This window comes from Pan paniscus, chromosome Y, assembly GCF_029289425.2.
Source record: "Pan paniscus chromosome Y, NHGRI_mPanPan1-v2.0_pri, whole genome shotgun sequence".
Classification (NCBI taxonomy): Eukaryota; Metazoa; Chordata; class Mammalia; order Primates; family Hominidae; genus Pan; species Pan paniscus.
Window position 1 is genome coordinate 17,213,647 of NC_073273.2, and position 15,584 is coordinate 17,229,230.

General features: G+C 37.4%; 2 pseudogenes; one reads left to right on the forward strand and one right to left on the reverse strand.

Annotated features, from left to right (window-relative positions):
• The window catches only part of LOC134729855 (RNA-binding motif protein, Y chromosome, family 1 member B-like), a 314,093-nt pseudogene that overhangs the window by 78,730 nt on the left and 219,779 nt on the right, over positions 1–15,584 (forward strand).
• On the reverse strand, positions 8,855–9,485 carry LOC129395664 (ras-related protein Rab-9A-like; annotated as a pseudogene).

A 15,584-nucleotide genomic window follows, 5' to 3' on the forward strand; every position in this document is an offset into this window, starting at 1 on the left:
ACACTGAGGGAAGACAGCCATGTGAAGACAGAGGTAGATGCTGAAGCGATATAACTGCAAACTGATGAATACCAAGGATTACCGGCAACAATCAGAAGCTGGGAAGGGCAAGGAAGAATTCTCCTCTAGAAATGTCAGAGGCCTGGCAACATATTGACTTCGGATTCTTAGTTTCCAGAATGCAGAAAAAAAAATTATGATTTTAAAGCCATTCAAAATGTGGTATTTTTTTATGGTAGCTCTAGGAATCTAATACATTCCCAGAACTATAATTTTCCCCTATTATAAATTATCTACTCATTGTTATCTTTTCAACATTTTCTCATTGCTAGTAAAAATATATAATTTCCTACTTTTGTATAGAAGGTGTTGCTATGTCTTTTAAAACTTCTTGTAAGCTAAGGGATTTCTGAACAGAGTATGTAAATTTAAAGGGAAAAACAAATTTACTCTTCTTAATGAAATCCATGTTGATTGGGTACAGAAAAACATCCTCTTTCTCTCCTGAAATCTGGCCTGGGCCTCCTCCTGTAAGCATCTCAGATTAAATCATATGGCTTGTTACCCCACCATGAATTCTTAAGAGCGAAAATGATAATGGTGATGATAATGATGGTGATTACTAGAAACAGGATAATTCATATCTTAATTTTTGTTTGATTATAATTTACTAACATTCACTGGTATACATCCTGTATATTATACTTGTGCACACATAAACCCCTGTTAATAAACAGTATTATGTTTCCCTTTCCCTTGGTCCTACCTTGAGTTCCCTGGAAAACAAGCCTGAAATAAAAGAGCATGTGTGGAGTACTTTAGTGCGGTATATGAGATACAGAACAAGCAACTCATAGAAGGAAGGAGATTTACTATAATGTTTTATCAAGTAGGCCAGTTTGAAAGGGAATTTGGGCAATTTTAGAGTTAATACTTTAGATAAAGAAACTCCTCTGTATACACAACAACCTCAATTCATAACCTTCAACCTTTGTCCCTGAAATAACACAGGTTCTCCATAGAGGTTACTACTTCTCTTGCAGCCCACCCAAGCAGAGGCCACGTACTCTCCCCACACTCCATATATTGGAAGGCCTGAGTGAGGTCAAGATTCTTCTTCCTCCCTTTCTAATATCATATTCTAGTACACTTCCCAAGTTTATGACTCATTCCCTTTGTTCTCACAATCCTCCTTTCCATTCCAATTCCTGCCAATGATTACAGTGACTTTAACATTCACACAAAGGCTCACTGAATAGTACCAGTTGCTGAAATTCCTAGTTTCCAAAGACCTTCTCTTACATTTTAGTTCAGCCATTTTATTTCACTGTTTGCTCTTAACTATGTTGTTTTCTGATATAGGGTCTCACTCTGTTGCCCTGGCTGGTGTGCAGTGTCATGATTATAGCTCTCTGCAGTCCTGAACACCTGGGTTCAAGTGGTCCTCCAACCTCAGCCTCCCAAGTGGCTGGAAAAACAGATGCACGCTACCATGCCAAGGGAAATTTTTATTTATATACTTACTGTAGAGATGGGTCTTGCTATGTTGCCCAGGCTACTCTCAGACTCCTGGCCTCAAGCAATCTTCCTGCCTTGACCTCTCAAAGTGCTGGAATGATAGGAATAAGCCAGCATACATGGTTCCCTTAACCATTTATTTTACTAATATTTTATAGTACCTTGCCTATTCATCTCACCTGTGGAAGCCCAAATGTGGAACACCTCACTCATCCCCTGTCCAAGCTGTTTCTGGGACAGCTGGCTGTCATGTTTGAGCTGCATTATGAGCACACTCATGTGTCAGTACAGCAGAGACAGCCTTTAGCTAATAGCCCATCAAGAACTGATGTCCTTAACCCAACAACCCATGAAGAACTAAATCCTGTGACCAGCCAGATGAACAAGCTTGGAAGCACATCTTTCCCCACATGTGTTTTAAAATGACTGAAATTCTAGCTAACACCTTGATTGCAATCTTGTGAGCAGCCTTGATCCAGACATACCCTGATAGCTATGTCCACTTTCCAGATGCAAAGAAACTGTGAAATAATTAATGGTGTTGTTTAAGCCACTAAGTTTCGCCATAATTTGTTACTCAGTGATAGATCACAAATAAACTAGCAATGCCCCCTTACCAAAGTCATCTCTCCTTCTGGCAGCTAAAGTCCATTCTAGAAACTAACGTTGTGTGATTGGGTAATTGGTAACTGAGAAGCAATATTGAAATCTCTTTAAAAAGTAGTCATAAAAAAATAGAAGTTGCGTAGCTGAAAGGAAGTCGCATATACCCCATTACACACTCTGTAAATGCATCTAAATTTCTGCTTTCCCCACAAAAGTATTGTTGGTGCCATGCCTACTTAAGGTTAGCTCTTAAGGATGTGGTGTTCTAGTCAAAGAGTACATTATGGGTAGAATTACTCTGATACATTCTTTTAGCTCTTTCTGCATTATCTGAGCAATTTGATGATACTTCTTTGTACTCCCATCTTTCCCTTGCTCATTTTAATGTAATAACGTTTTCATCATCTTACTCTCACCAGTAGGATGTATTGTATCTGAAACACTTCTTTGTCACATTTTTAATTTCTGCTATTGCTTACAAGTAATATGATAATGATACTAACAAAGGACAATTGAAGGGCCCAACCTTATGCAGGTAAGGGCTGTTCAGCAGCAGGTCACTATCATTATCGTTTGTTCCTCCTTACCCAAAGTCCATTGTTTCCATTTAGACAATTTACATATTTTGATTTCTCTCTTCTAGATAGATAGGCTCCACTTGCCTATCTCTTTCCTAGGGTTAGCTTGCACTGAATTTTGAGGGCTTCTCTGTGGAATTTCTCTTTTACATTGTATAGTTAAACCAATTTATATACCAGTCACTGGTCTTAGAGCCTAAGCATGGGATTGCATATATATGGCATGAGTTCAGTCAGTGACATCCATAAAACATTGGTATAGTGTAGGTATTAAGAGTACAGATGAATTACTTTGCCTCTCAGTGTCTCAGTTTACTGATAAATCAAATCCGGCTGATAATCATTTATACTTCATACAGAGATTGGGATGATTAAAAGAGTTAAAACCTGAGGCCATTTAGAACATTAATTGGCACATAGAAAGGCATGCGCGTTTGCTACATATACCAAATATAAACCCTCCAAAAATAGGAATATTAAATTTTATAAACAATTTCCAGATTTCTACATAGATTATCTTACCTGATTATGATAAAAATCATTGGGTAAGGAAGGGCACAGGTTATTTTAGTCATTTTACAAATGATCAAACAGAGGTTAAAAAATAAATAAATACCGATATTAACTCTCCTAAGTATTAGGGCTAAATTATGAATATAGATTTTTTCTGGAAACTTTTCTGAAGCTACTTCTGCCTGTGTCAGAGGACCCTAGAGGTACCAACCTATGAGCTTATTGATGGGGACTCAATGGATTTTGATTTTTCTGCCCTTCCCACGACAAAGCCAGCAGTGTTTCCACTGCACAACATGGTGGGGTGCTGTGTGTTCACGTGTGAGTTCATGATGGTAATTCAATAAATTGTTAAAGTGAGTATGTGTGAAGGGAGAAAAAATTGCTATAAGATTTGGAGTCTCCTTTAGGCAATCATCATATTGTAGTTTGTCAAGCTTGGAATGATGTACTTCCATATCTTAGTGGGAGTTGTGTGGGGATGTTTTATTTCCAGTATCAAACAGCAACTTAGTAATTTGCGGCCAGTACTCAAGAAATCAACATGCTCAGGACAACACTTCTCAGGCTTTTTTGAAAGTGTAGTCTTATGTTTTTATTAAGAGAAGGAAAATATCTAATCTCACCATTTGATAAAATACTATAAAACCCATAAAATAAAGAATAATATACATCTCATATTTTATGGCACTTGAATGGTGTTTCTGATTTTTAACATAATCTAACACATTGTACATTTTGTACAATGCAGTAACACAATTTTGTACAATACATTTTGTATAGTGCATTGTACACAAATGCAATAACACAAAGTGTTCACACTAATGGAAGCGAGTAAGCCATGTATTATTCAGTCTGTCTAGGGAATTCAGTCTGTCTGTTTTCACTAATGCTGAGTGAAACATTGCCCAGAGAAATAGATATAACTGTTATAAAATATCAGAAAACTACAATTTTTAATATCCAAAGAACTTTTTAATGTCTGAATTTCATGTCTTCTATTCCATTTTTTTTTTCTTTTTTTTAACGGAAACACATGGTCAAAAGAGAGCTATCAGGTCCTAGTGTTTTATCTATAGCAATGTTGAAAGCTCCACTTGCCTATCAGGTCTTACTGTTTTATCTGCAGCATTGGTGAAAGCCCCACCTGCTTACTTCAGGCTTGTGAGGGTTCTTTCCTTTGGGGGTGGTGGCTGGCGCCAGAAGAAGAAGAAATATCATGCCCTCTGAGAGTAGAGAGCAGCTGGTGTAGTTGTCCTGGTGTTTGTGGGATATAATAGGCATAAAGGCATATTGGGAACAGCTTGGAGAAATAACATAATGCTTCTTACATTTATCTTTATAATCTACTTTCCTAGCACACATTATCCTGCCATTCATAATATATTTAGAAAATGCAGATTAAAAAATGCTCTGTTACCACAGGGGCTGAGATCATGGAAAGCATGTCCTAGTTAGTTAAAGTAACTTTTTTTTAATCAAATGAAAAATAAATACACAGAGAAATTTGTTCAATTCCTTTTTCTTTGAACAATGAAAGACCTTTTTGTAAGAATTAGCCAGGGTAGGTACGTCTGGAAAGCAGTCAACACAAAGTTTCTATTTGAGAGAAAACTAACATTATTGCCAAAAAAATAAAAAATCCACCTGTAGTATGATCAAAATTTGTCAAGCCAGGTGTGTTACAGAAAGAAATTTGCTAATAGAAATTTGCATTAGATGGTATTTCCACTATTTCAAACTATTTATTTTTGATGGCATCTTCCTTCATTTGGGCAGAAGTTTTATAGCATGTATTTAGTGAAGAGCTACAGAACCTTAATAAAATGCAGTAAGTAAAGCATCAGCATGGCAAAACTAGGGTCATTATTCTGATTTTAAAAATACTTTCTTACAAAAATCAGGTCTTGGGCAGTTTTTGCAAGTCACAGAAATTATTCCTTAGTGTTTGGTTGTCTGCTGTTTTGTACTCTCCTGTTTCCCATTATTTCTTATTATTTTTCCTGAAACGTTTTGGTGTCTATTGTCCACCGTCTCAATGATCATTAGCATTGTGACTCTCATAGGGTATTCACACCTGCTTTATTCATTTATTAAGTGGTTAATTCAGGAGGCACCACCATGGCCCACAGATGTGGGAAGATACTGGAAATATAAAGATGTCCATTTGACACAACAGAGTGAACTTTTCCTCCAAAAACATATGAATGCTGCATAAATGAAAACAATTAAATATTAATAGTGGAACTCAAAAAAATCACGTGTGGGATATGAAGTAGGATCGCAAAGCTCTAGTAAGCTAGAGCTGAAGCCAAGGTGGGCTTACTGTTTTCCAACACAGATTTACACTTTGCAGGGTGAGATCATGGGTTCTGGTTCCCAACTAAGGGTGCAAGAGGAGGTTCTCATATCTTGAAGGGCACAGAACCTCCATAAAACTCAGGAACTATGAGACATGATCTGATTTACCTCTTGGAGTATGGCATTGGCAGCAAACCTTCTGCATATCTCTTGGGGGTGGTAGGGGAGAGATTGGCCTGTAAGCAATTGAAACGCAAGCCTACCCACATGCAATTCAATTAGAATTTTTACTTTATGGATGGGCATCTACTGCAGTGAGTAAATTTTGCTGCCTCTCAGAGGTACAACGGAAATGCATGTGTGCACTAGCATCCAAAATGCAGGGTGCTCCCAGAAAAGACAGTGCCTACTAGAAATAATCGTAGCATCAGAAATCACTGAAAGTTACCATAATGAAGTAAACATCCATGAAAGAGTCAATAGATGCACTAAAGATAAGGCAATTTGAATTATTTAATAATATTTGATAATGTGTATATATATACACACACATATACAGATATGTATATGTGTATACACACACACACACACACACACACACACACACACACACACACACGTGTATATATATACACATATAACATGGATTCTCATTCTGTTGCCCAGGCTGGAGTGCAGTGGTGTGATCTCGACTCTCTTTAATCTCCACTGTGGGGACCAAGCAATTCTTTGCCTCAGCCTCCCAAGCAGCTGGGGTTACAGGCACTGACCAAAACACCCAGCTAATTTTTGGATTTTTAGAAGAGACATGGTTTCACCATATTGGCCAGGCTGTTTTGTAACTCCTATCCTGATGATCCACTCACCTCAGCCTCCAAAAGTGCTGTGATTACTGGCAAGACCAACCGTGCACAGCCTCCAGCCTGATATTTAAAGTGCTGCCCACCACAACTGTTTTTGTCCTGCTTTCTCTATTGGTAGTATGAAAATTAATTTGATATCTTAACCGGTTATACAAGCCTCAGATTGACTCAAACTAAATGCCAGAGCTTTGGGAGCAGAAAATGGTACATACTCATCTAGAAATCTGGGAGTAATTTCAGCAAACATGTATTTTTTAATATGATTGGTTCTGGCCTGTGTGACCATATAATTCGGAGGAATGTGATGCAAACCAGCCAAGAGCAGCAGGGTGACTGACTGCAGGAAACCGTGGCTCAGTTGCACAACAGTGGTACCTGAATATAACCTTTCCTACAGGCTGGTGAAAGTGAGGCAGAAACTAGTAATACACTTCCTGTGTGTGTATTACTAAAGTTAAATGCCAATTTTGTGTGTGTGTGACTGCTATTTGAAGAAGCTGGAAGGGAAGTGGAGCATTGAGTGGGACTTCCAAGGTGGGCTGCAGAGGAAAGCACTGCAGGTGTGAAGGCGTGAAGAAGGGCACTGGGGCACACTGATAGAACTGACAGCTGATAGACAGGAGAAGATTATGAAGAAAGCTAAGCTGGCAAAGCTTGGATCTGGTAGGGGATATCTTTTGAAGGTTCTTTAACACAAGAGGAATAGGGTGAGATCAGTCTTGTAATCAGGCTCACCTGAGCACACGTATGTTAGCACTACGTTGGTTATCTGCTTCTGTGCTCCAAAAGTGATCCAGATAAAATGCATACATCGAGTTTTGTCCTCTTGCTGTAGCTGGAAACTTAGAATACTTCCTTCGGCATGAACATAGGAAAAAAAAACCTGAACCCTCTCAAAGGAAAAGTTTCCATTGATAGCTTGAACCTAGCTGGATGTATGAGAGACCATATGGAGCAACTCCTGTACCACTGGGTCCCACACTTTCTTCAAGCTGTGGAGCATGATCTATGGTTCTTTTGCCTAGTGAGTCTCTGCAGCAGATTTCCACCACTCCAGCTGCACACTCACCACCTGCTTTGTTCTCCAACCGTCTTCTATTGTATTTTCCATAAAATATTTACAGATGGCAAAATCGACACTTATGTTAGGACATTAGACTTTCAAAAGCTTAGCTTACCAGAATGTTTTTACATTGATTCCCATTGGGTGGGGCCAAGGAGAGAAATGTTTTGATGTAATTTTTCAAAAACCCTTTCCCTATATGACAGCCAGCTCCCCTCACCCAGCATGTACTTTGATATCCCCATCATTTCCCAGTTGAGGGTCTCATTCACACTCAGTGTAGGCTTTGGTTATCCTCTGTAGAATCAGATAATCACCAACCACACAGCATATGAACTTCATCCATGAAAGATCACAATTTGCTTCATCAAGTCTGATCATTGGAACAGGTATTTGGGAATCAAAAAAATTCCTTGAGATAAGTAAACAATGTTCAGTGATAGAGAAGAAACTAAATAAATACATAGCTAAATCAATTGAGAGCTATAATGTTACTTGTGTCTTGTGTTAAAAAGGAATGGTTTAACTTCAACTAGGAGGCTTCCCCAAGTTTGAAGAAAGTAACACAAATATTACCTAGTGCATTAGTGGAATTGTAATTTTGTATCCTCCACACAGCACATTGTAACTGTGATATCAGATGCACATTTGTCTGTTCTCCAGGTTCAGTAGTTGGCCTTTTTCTTAAAACTGAACTCTGTTTATGGAAATGATTTCCATTCCTGGGTAGCCCAAATTCAGCTGGATGTATGACAAACTGTATGAAGCAACTCTTGTACCACTGGGGACCTACCCTTCTCCTGGGACCGTGGAACATGATCTATGGGGGTAGAGGTGCCCTCATGGCACACAAATGATGAGTAATTACTACTAAGAGTAATTCTAATGAAACATAGGATAACAATACGGAAGGTTAAGTCATTTTGAAGAGAATGAAGAAGTAAACTAAGTAACAATGCGTTGCAAATACATTAGATTTTAGTCTTCTATATCTAACATTTTTGCTTTAGGAAATTATTTCCTTGAACCAAGAATGCAATGCTAGTTGCATAAAAACTTGTAGATATAAAAAGTAGTAATCCATTTCCCCAGGAAAAAAAAATTCATGTATAAATTGTAGCGTAGACAAGTTTCTTATTTTAATTATAATTCTTCTTGGTTATCTCATTTCTTAGCTCTGTAACCTACATATGTAAATCAAAGAAACGTTTTTAGACAAATATTACAATTTAGAAATGCAAAGTGCCATTATGGAGAAAACATGTTCTTCCATGAGCGGATGTGTCCCTTCCCCCACCAACTAATAAAGCAGGACAATACACTCATTTGAAATTTATTAGTAGATGATACCGTGGTGCAAACCCGAATTCTTTTTTATCCGCATGTCGATTTTGTGTATACCTGTGAGTTGATTAGAATGCAGCAGCAACCTCTAACAATCCACAGCAAGATGAGCTAGTCCTGGGCTTTCGATGAAGATTCACTGTGTCTGTGTGCATCAACTGAGCCGACATATCCTCGTTCACAGAAACCCTTCAAACCGCATCCTCAAAGGCTGCTGCCACACTTGTGGCATCTTTTGCACTTGTTTCAAAATAAAAATAGTGGTCGTCGTCCCTGCACAAGCTTGGGCTTCTTCTGAAGACATCTGCTGTTATCTCATGTCAGTCTTGTTACCCAGAATCACAAAAGGGAAGCTCTCGTGTTCTTCCACATTTGCATAATATATGAATTCTTTTTTCCAGTTACTAAAGTTCTGGAAGCTTTGAGAATCATCGGTACTAAAAGTAAGCAGGCCGCAGACAGAATATCTGTAAAATGATGTCCTCAGGCTTCAGAATCACTCCTGACCTGCCACGCCCCAAATCTGAGTGGCACCAAAATGTTTATCCACATCCAAATCTTATTTAAAAATTCCACACCTATTGTCTTAAAGAGCTGGATATCAAAATTATTAGTTACATATCTGTTTATAAGTGAACTCCTCCCAACTCCACCATCTCCAAGGATAATTACTTTAATAAGTGATGAATTTCCTGCCATCGTTAATCTCAAGAGCTTCAAGAAACTCTGTAAAATGTAAATGCACCATTGTATTTCTTTTTACCTACCTATTCTTCTACATGATTCTATGGATATCAGCATTTAGCTGAAGTAAAATGTATAGCCCCGGGGAATACCAAATAATAAGACTTTTGTTTACAAGACTGAGCATTTAGCCATGTGCAGGCTACCATACTAGCAATATTATCTAAAACAGCTGGAAAGGGCCCATTCTTCTTCTTTCTCGGGTCACAGTTGACTGTGAAGCTAACACTAAAGCCTAAGTCTGACCCCAAAGCTCTTGCTCTGAACTGTTACTCTATGATAAGTCCCTCTCCGCTGATGGTAAGCCCCACCACAGTTGGTTAAAGATGGGTAAGAGATCAAAGTCTGCATGTTTCTGATACAGCAATATTTATACTTTGAAGAGCATGTTCATGACCAATGTGAGGGGCGTTAGAGTTTAGAGAGCTGGAAACTTTATCACTATATCCAGGCCAAAAATAAAAGCCTGGTTCGGAAGAAGCACACCACCACGTTAGATAAATGCTGTCACAGGCTGGGTAAAGTGGCTCATGTTTGTAATCCCAACAGTTTGGGAGGCAGAAGGGGGCAGATCACTTGAGGTCGGGAGTCCAAGACCAACCTGACCAGTATGGTGAGAAACCCCATCTCTACTAAAAATACACAGAAACACAAAAGTTAGCTGGGCATGGTGGCGGGTGCCGGTAATCTCAGCTACTTAGAAGGCTAAGGCAGGAGAATTGCTTGAACCCAGGAGGCAGAGGTCACAGTGAGCCGAGATTGCACCACTGCACTCCAGCAAGGTGACAGAGCAAGACTCCATCTCAGAAGAAAAAGAAAAGACTGTCTACAGCTTATCGAAATGTAAATTTTAGATCCCAATAGACTGAGAATGTTCATGGTTTACACAGATTGGAAGACGCATCCATATTCCGGAAGCGCACTTTCTGTATATTTACAGACAATTATACTCCTTTATCAGGAAGGAGGAGGCCAGATTTTATTTAAATGGTTAACTTATGTCCATCGGAAAGAGATAAAAGCATGAGCATGCTCCTGTGCAAAAGGCTAGTCCATAATTTATAAATCTGGGTTGTTACATTTATATCTAGAAAATAGAAGGTTCAGGGGTTCTCAGTCAGAGAACAGAATTCAATATGCAAGAAAACAGCAGTTTATTGTTTGCACGGCTCTGAAGGTTGTCTTTTAAATGAAAGAGAAAGGTGAAGATTGGCAAAGACAGGAAGCCTGCATACAGCCCATGGGCCCAAATCCACCCCAAGAAAGCCATCAAGCTTATGTACAGCCAGGAAACTCCTATTCCCCTCCAAGTTAATGAAGTTTGTAATTTTAAAAGCCAGATATTTAGCATGAGAAAGTTACTAAAAATGCCAGAAATATAGCTAAGATTATATAATCAAGAATCTCACTGCCTCTTCAATAAAACGTTCTTTTTCGGTTAATTGAGGTCATCAAATTACTATTCATGCCAGGAGGGAAGGGCTATAAATCAGACCTTCTGCCTACGTATTACCTGAACTAACTTTTGCTGTTAAGGTTAAAAGCTCTCAAGTATAAACCTGGAGATCTCTTTTTCTGTTGTTTTTGAAAGTTACGAGTGTTTGGGTTGTTTGAACCATGTCACTTGTATATGAAGAAGGTCTGATTTTATGAAAGTTAGAGTTTACTTAGCATTATGACAAGTGGAAGCCAGAGTTTACACAGGCAGGGGGCATGCTCATATCTGGATCAAGTAGTCAGTGATTATGTAGCAAAAAATAAATTTTGACCTCTTATTTCTGTAGTAAATGTACAAGTCTCTGGTGGAAAAACGGTTGTTACATATATATGAGCTCTGGTTGTAGACCTGTATGCTCTTCTGTGAATTTTTTAGTTGCCATGGTTGTAAGATCATTGCTGCATAAAGCCTGTGTCCTACTGCATTGAAAGTAAATGAGTGTGCCCTGGCCCAAAAGAGCAAGATAAATGAGCTTGCCTTTTTGATATTTTGATTTATGTTTGTAATTCTGTGTTTGTGTTTGAGGTTTTTCAGTGTAACTGATTATACCTTTTCCATAGTGAGTACCATTCCTGTTTTCTGGCACCCTTCGTTCTCATTGTTAAATGTGAATTTTTGGTTCTATTAAGTCTTTGCCTAATGAAAATGTTCTTATTTGTGACGAAAATGACTGGTAGGTACAAACGCCACACTTTTTCTTCCATGAATATAGCATTTATCCATGTGATTTATAACCCCTAGGCTGTCTACATTGAAAGCAGTGTGTAAAGTTAGCTGTAAGAATTCTTCTTTACATTGCATACATACATAAGTACACACACACACATATGTATACATAAATATAATATAAGAACACTAACCTACTTTGATTTGTGTATTGACATGAATTTTCAGACTGGGTGGAAAAGTGGGGCCCTGTCTCAAAAAAAATACATTATATATATTTATATGTGTGTGTGTGTGTGTATATATATATATATATATATATATATATATATATATATAATATATATGTTGGAAAGGGATAAATGTCTCAAAAGCTTCCATCTATCTGAGAGAAAAAAAAGGCCAACATTCATACAAATTTAAATTTAGCATCCCAGTTCCAAAAACTAGAATTGAGAAGATAGCTCCTAAGCTTTCTTATTCATATGCAATAATTTTAAAAATGCAAGAGTGTGTGTGTGTGTGTGTGTGTCTGTCTGTTTATTCACAATCAAGAAGCTCACATGAGTGAGCATGTAGGATTAACTCAGAACTTATCAGAAAGTTCTAGATCTAGGTCACAGAAAGAAAAATTTCAGTTTGTATACAGCCAGTAAGCTTGTGTTGATTTTCAGTGATGGCCAAAGACGGCGGATATAAAGGTAAAAAGAGTGTGTTTCTGTTCAAGCAGTTTCCAATGTTCATTTAAGAGGGATACACAGTTTTATAATCAAACAAGTGGCCAATGTTTCTGTAACACACGGGTTACCTTACATGCAAACTAAACAAGGCATGAGAGTACTCTTGCAGACATTGGAAATATTCTGCCTAACTGTATACAATTGGGAAACTTTGATTTATATCAAAGTTAGAGCAAAGCTAGGTTTGGTTTACCTGACACTATGCACTGTTAAAGAAGAATAATCATAATCATAATCATAATTGCAATAAAACCGAACAACCAGGATTCATGCAACCTGAAGGCTTATGGTAATACCCATGCATGTGTAGCACAGAATTTATATAGTGAGGAAGAACACATCCGTGTCCAATAAAGAAGAAGAAGACCTATATTGATATAAATATAAGCTTTTATCCACTTACAGAGAAGTCAGGAGTGTTACAGAAGAGACTCCATTGTCTTTGTAAAATGAGCACAGAACGCTCTATTTTTTGGCAAGATATTCTATAAAATTGAACCAATTATCATCAATATTAGTTTGAAGCAAACAGAAAACCTAAGAACAAGAGAAGATATTTCCCAGCTGCACCAGCGAAGGTCTAAAATTCAGCATCTGCAGGAAACTTTAACACATCAACAAGAAAAACACAAATAGCTATTGAAAGTACTCAAAGACATGAACAGGCCTTTCTCTAAACAAGACATATAAGTGGCCAATAAGTATATGATAACAGTATTCATCATCATTAATTTTTTCATGAATGCAAATCAAAACCACAATAAGACACCATCTCACACCAGTCAGAATGGCTGTTATTTAAGAGTCAAAAAATTAAATAAAAAAAAGAGACAGGTGCTCATGAAGCTGCAGAGGATAGAAAATGCTTCCCCACTGTTGATGAGAATGCGTAAGAGTTCAGCCACTTAGGAAAGCAGGCTGAAGATTTCTCAAATGACTTAAAATGAAGCTAACATTCCACACAGAAATTCTATCACTAGGTATGTGTCCAGAAATGAAAAGCACATTATCCCAACAAAAAGACACATGCTTTCATAACTTTAATGCAGCACTACACAAATTTGCAAAATCATGGAGTCAACCTAGGTGGACTGCACACAGAAAACTAGTATTCAGTTCATCAGTGGTAGATGGGATTTAAAAATGTACCTATACACGAAGGAATACTATGCAGCAATAAAACAGAATGAAATGATGACATATACAGCAACACGGATGCAGACAGAGGCCATATTTATTGCAGGAACAGAAAAAAAAAAATCACGTTTTCGCTTATAAGCAGAAGATGAGCATTGAAAATACATGCACGTAAATATGGAAGCAGCAGATGCTGTGGAAATACAGAGAATAAAAAAATGAAGTGGGCTAAAAAGCTACCTATTGGATACCATGCTCACTAGCTGGGTGTTGAAATTCACACTGCATAACCCAGCATCATGCAATATTTCCATGTAGCCAACAAGGACGTGTGATACTGGTATTCAAAATAAAATAAAAATTTAAAGAAGAAACCAAAAAATGAGTGTAGACATGCCTCATTCAAATGTAAATTAAATTGGGCTGGAAAATCTTTATGTGAAATGCACACCCATACACAAGAAAAAGACTGGTTTACATAGTGAGCACATTGTTTCTTTGGTCAAGAAAAGGAGATTTTGTGTGTATGTGTGTGTATGTGGTTACTTTTCTTTATATATATGTTCAAATAGGTGTGTGTGTGTGTACATATACATGTATACATGATTAAATATATATATATACACACACATATATATTCAAACAAGAAAAAATAAAAATTGGTACACCTCAGAAATTTATTTTTATCCAACATTAAAGGTCATCCCCTATTAATACAGCCAAGAAACCCATCAAGATATGTAAAGTTATTAACTCAAAAGGATCACCTTATCAGCTAAACTTCTAAACAGTGTTACTGTAGTTGGATAATTACATCCATGGGCAAAGAGGGAGGATTTGGGAATTTTCATACCAGACCACAACGCATTCATACCGAGTAAAGAAAATTAGCACACATGGTGCAGCTGAGAGTTTGCATTTTAAACTCAAGAACAAAAAAGTAATAATGTGTATTGTCAACTCATATGTATATTCAATAATATATGTGCTCACATTGGCAGCAAACTCAGTGTAATGATAAGGGGAAAAATAAGGTTTGTAAGTCTCTGGTTCCATTAAATTCTAGGTGAGAATGAGGACAGGGTTGATCACATACATTTTCTTACAATGGAAGAGCACATATTTTATAAATCCTAGATGCTTTCTTCTCACAAAAAAAAAGGAGAAGGTAAAGTTTATACATGCAGGTTTCAAGGTATAAAAAATACCTAGGTAGTATACTGCCAACTAATTTCTATACATGTGCAATAGAGGTGTGCCGACGATAAGAATATGCATTAGTCTTCAGGAAAACTGCACAACATATGCACTCCTCACAAATGTGTTCACACTAAGTAGCCTTTAAGGTTTATACAACTTGAAATTGTATATACATATGTAAGAAACTAAGAAGAATTTATAAAGCCTAAAAGGTCACAACCGTATTACAGTAATAATACGTATAAGATGAACGCAGTAACCACATCTCCATCCACATTCCAGGGAGACATGTGCAATAGTTACACAGCTGACTATTTCATAACTTTGTCTAATAATAATGGCTGTCAGGCTGTATTCTGTCAGAAAACTATAATCATAACAAAAGATTGAGGAGCACAGATATTACACAACTAGAAAATTTACATCCATCATAAGAAAAGAACAGTATCGAGATTTATAAGTTGATAAACCCATGTATAATTTCAACATGAAGTAAAGAGTTGAGGAGAGGCAAGGAGAAGGAATAGGAAATGGAAAACTTCACCAATCCGCTCCCACTCGTAGAAGAATCAATATGAACAAATATTCACACTTGAAAATATGTGCTCATACGTAAGACTGAAACCAGGTGGGTGATAGGAGTCCTGGGTGGTAGCACAATAATAAGAAAAGACATAATTTAAAAGCGTAGTAATGGGAGTTTTATACTAGTCTCGTCATCCTTCTACTAACCTGTTAGCAAAGTGCAGAGAGAGAAAATGGCTGATTAAAGGAGAGGATGATGATAAGCAAACTTTCCTTAAATGCTAACAT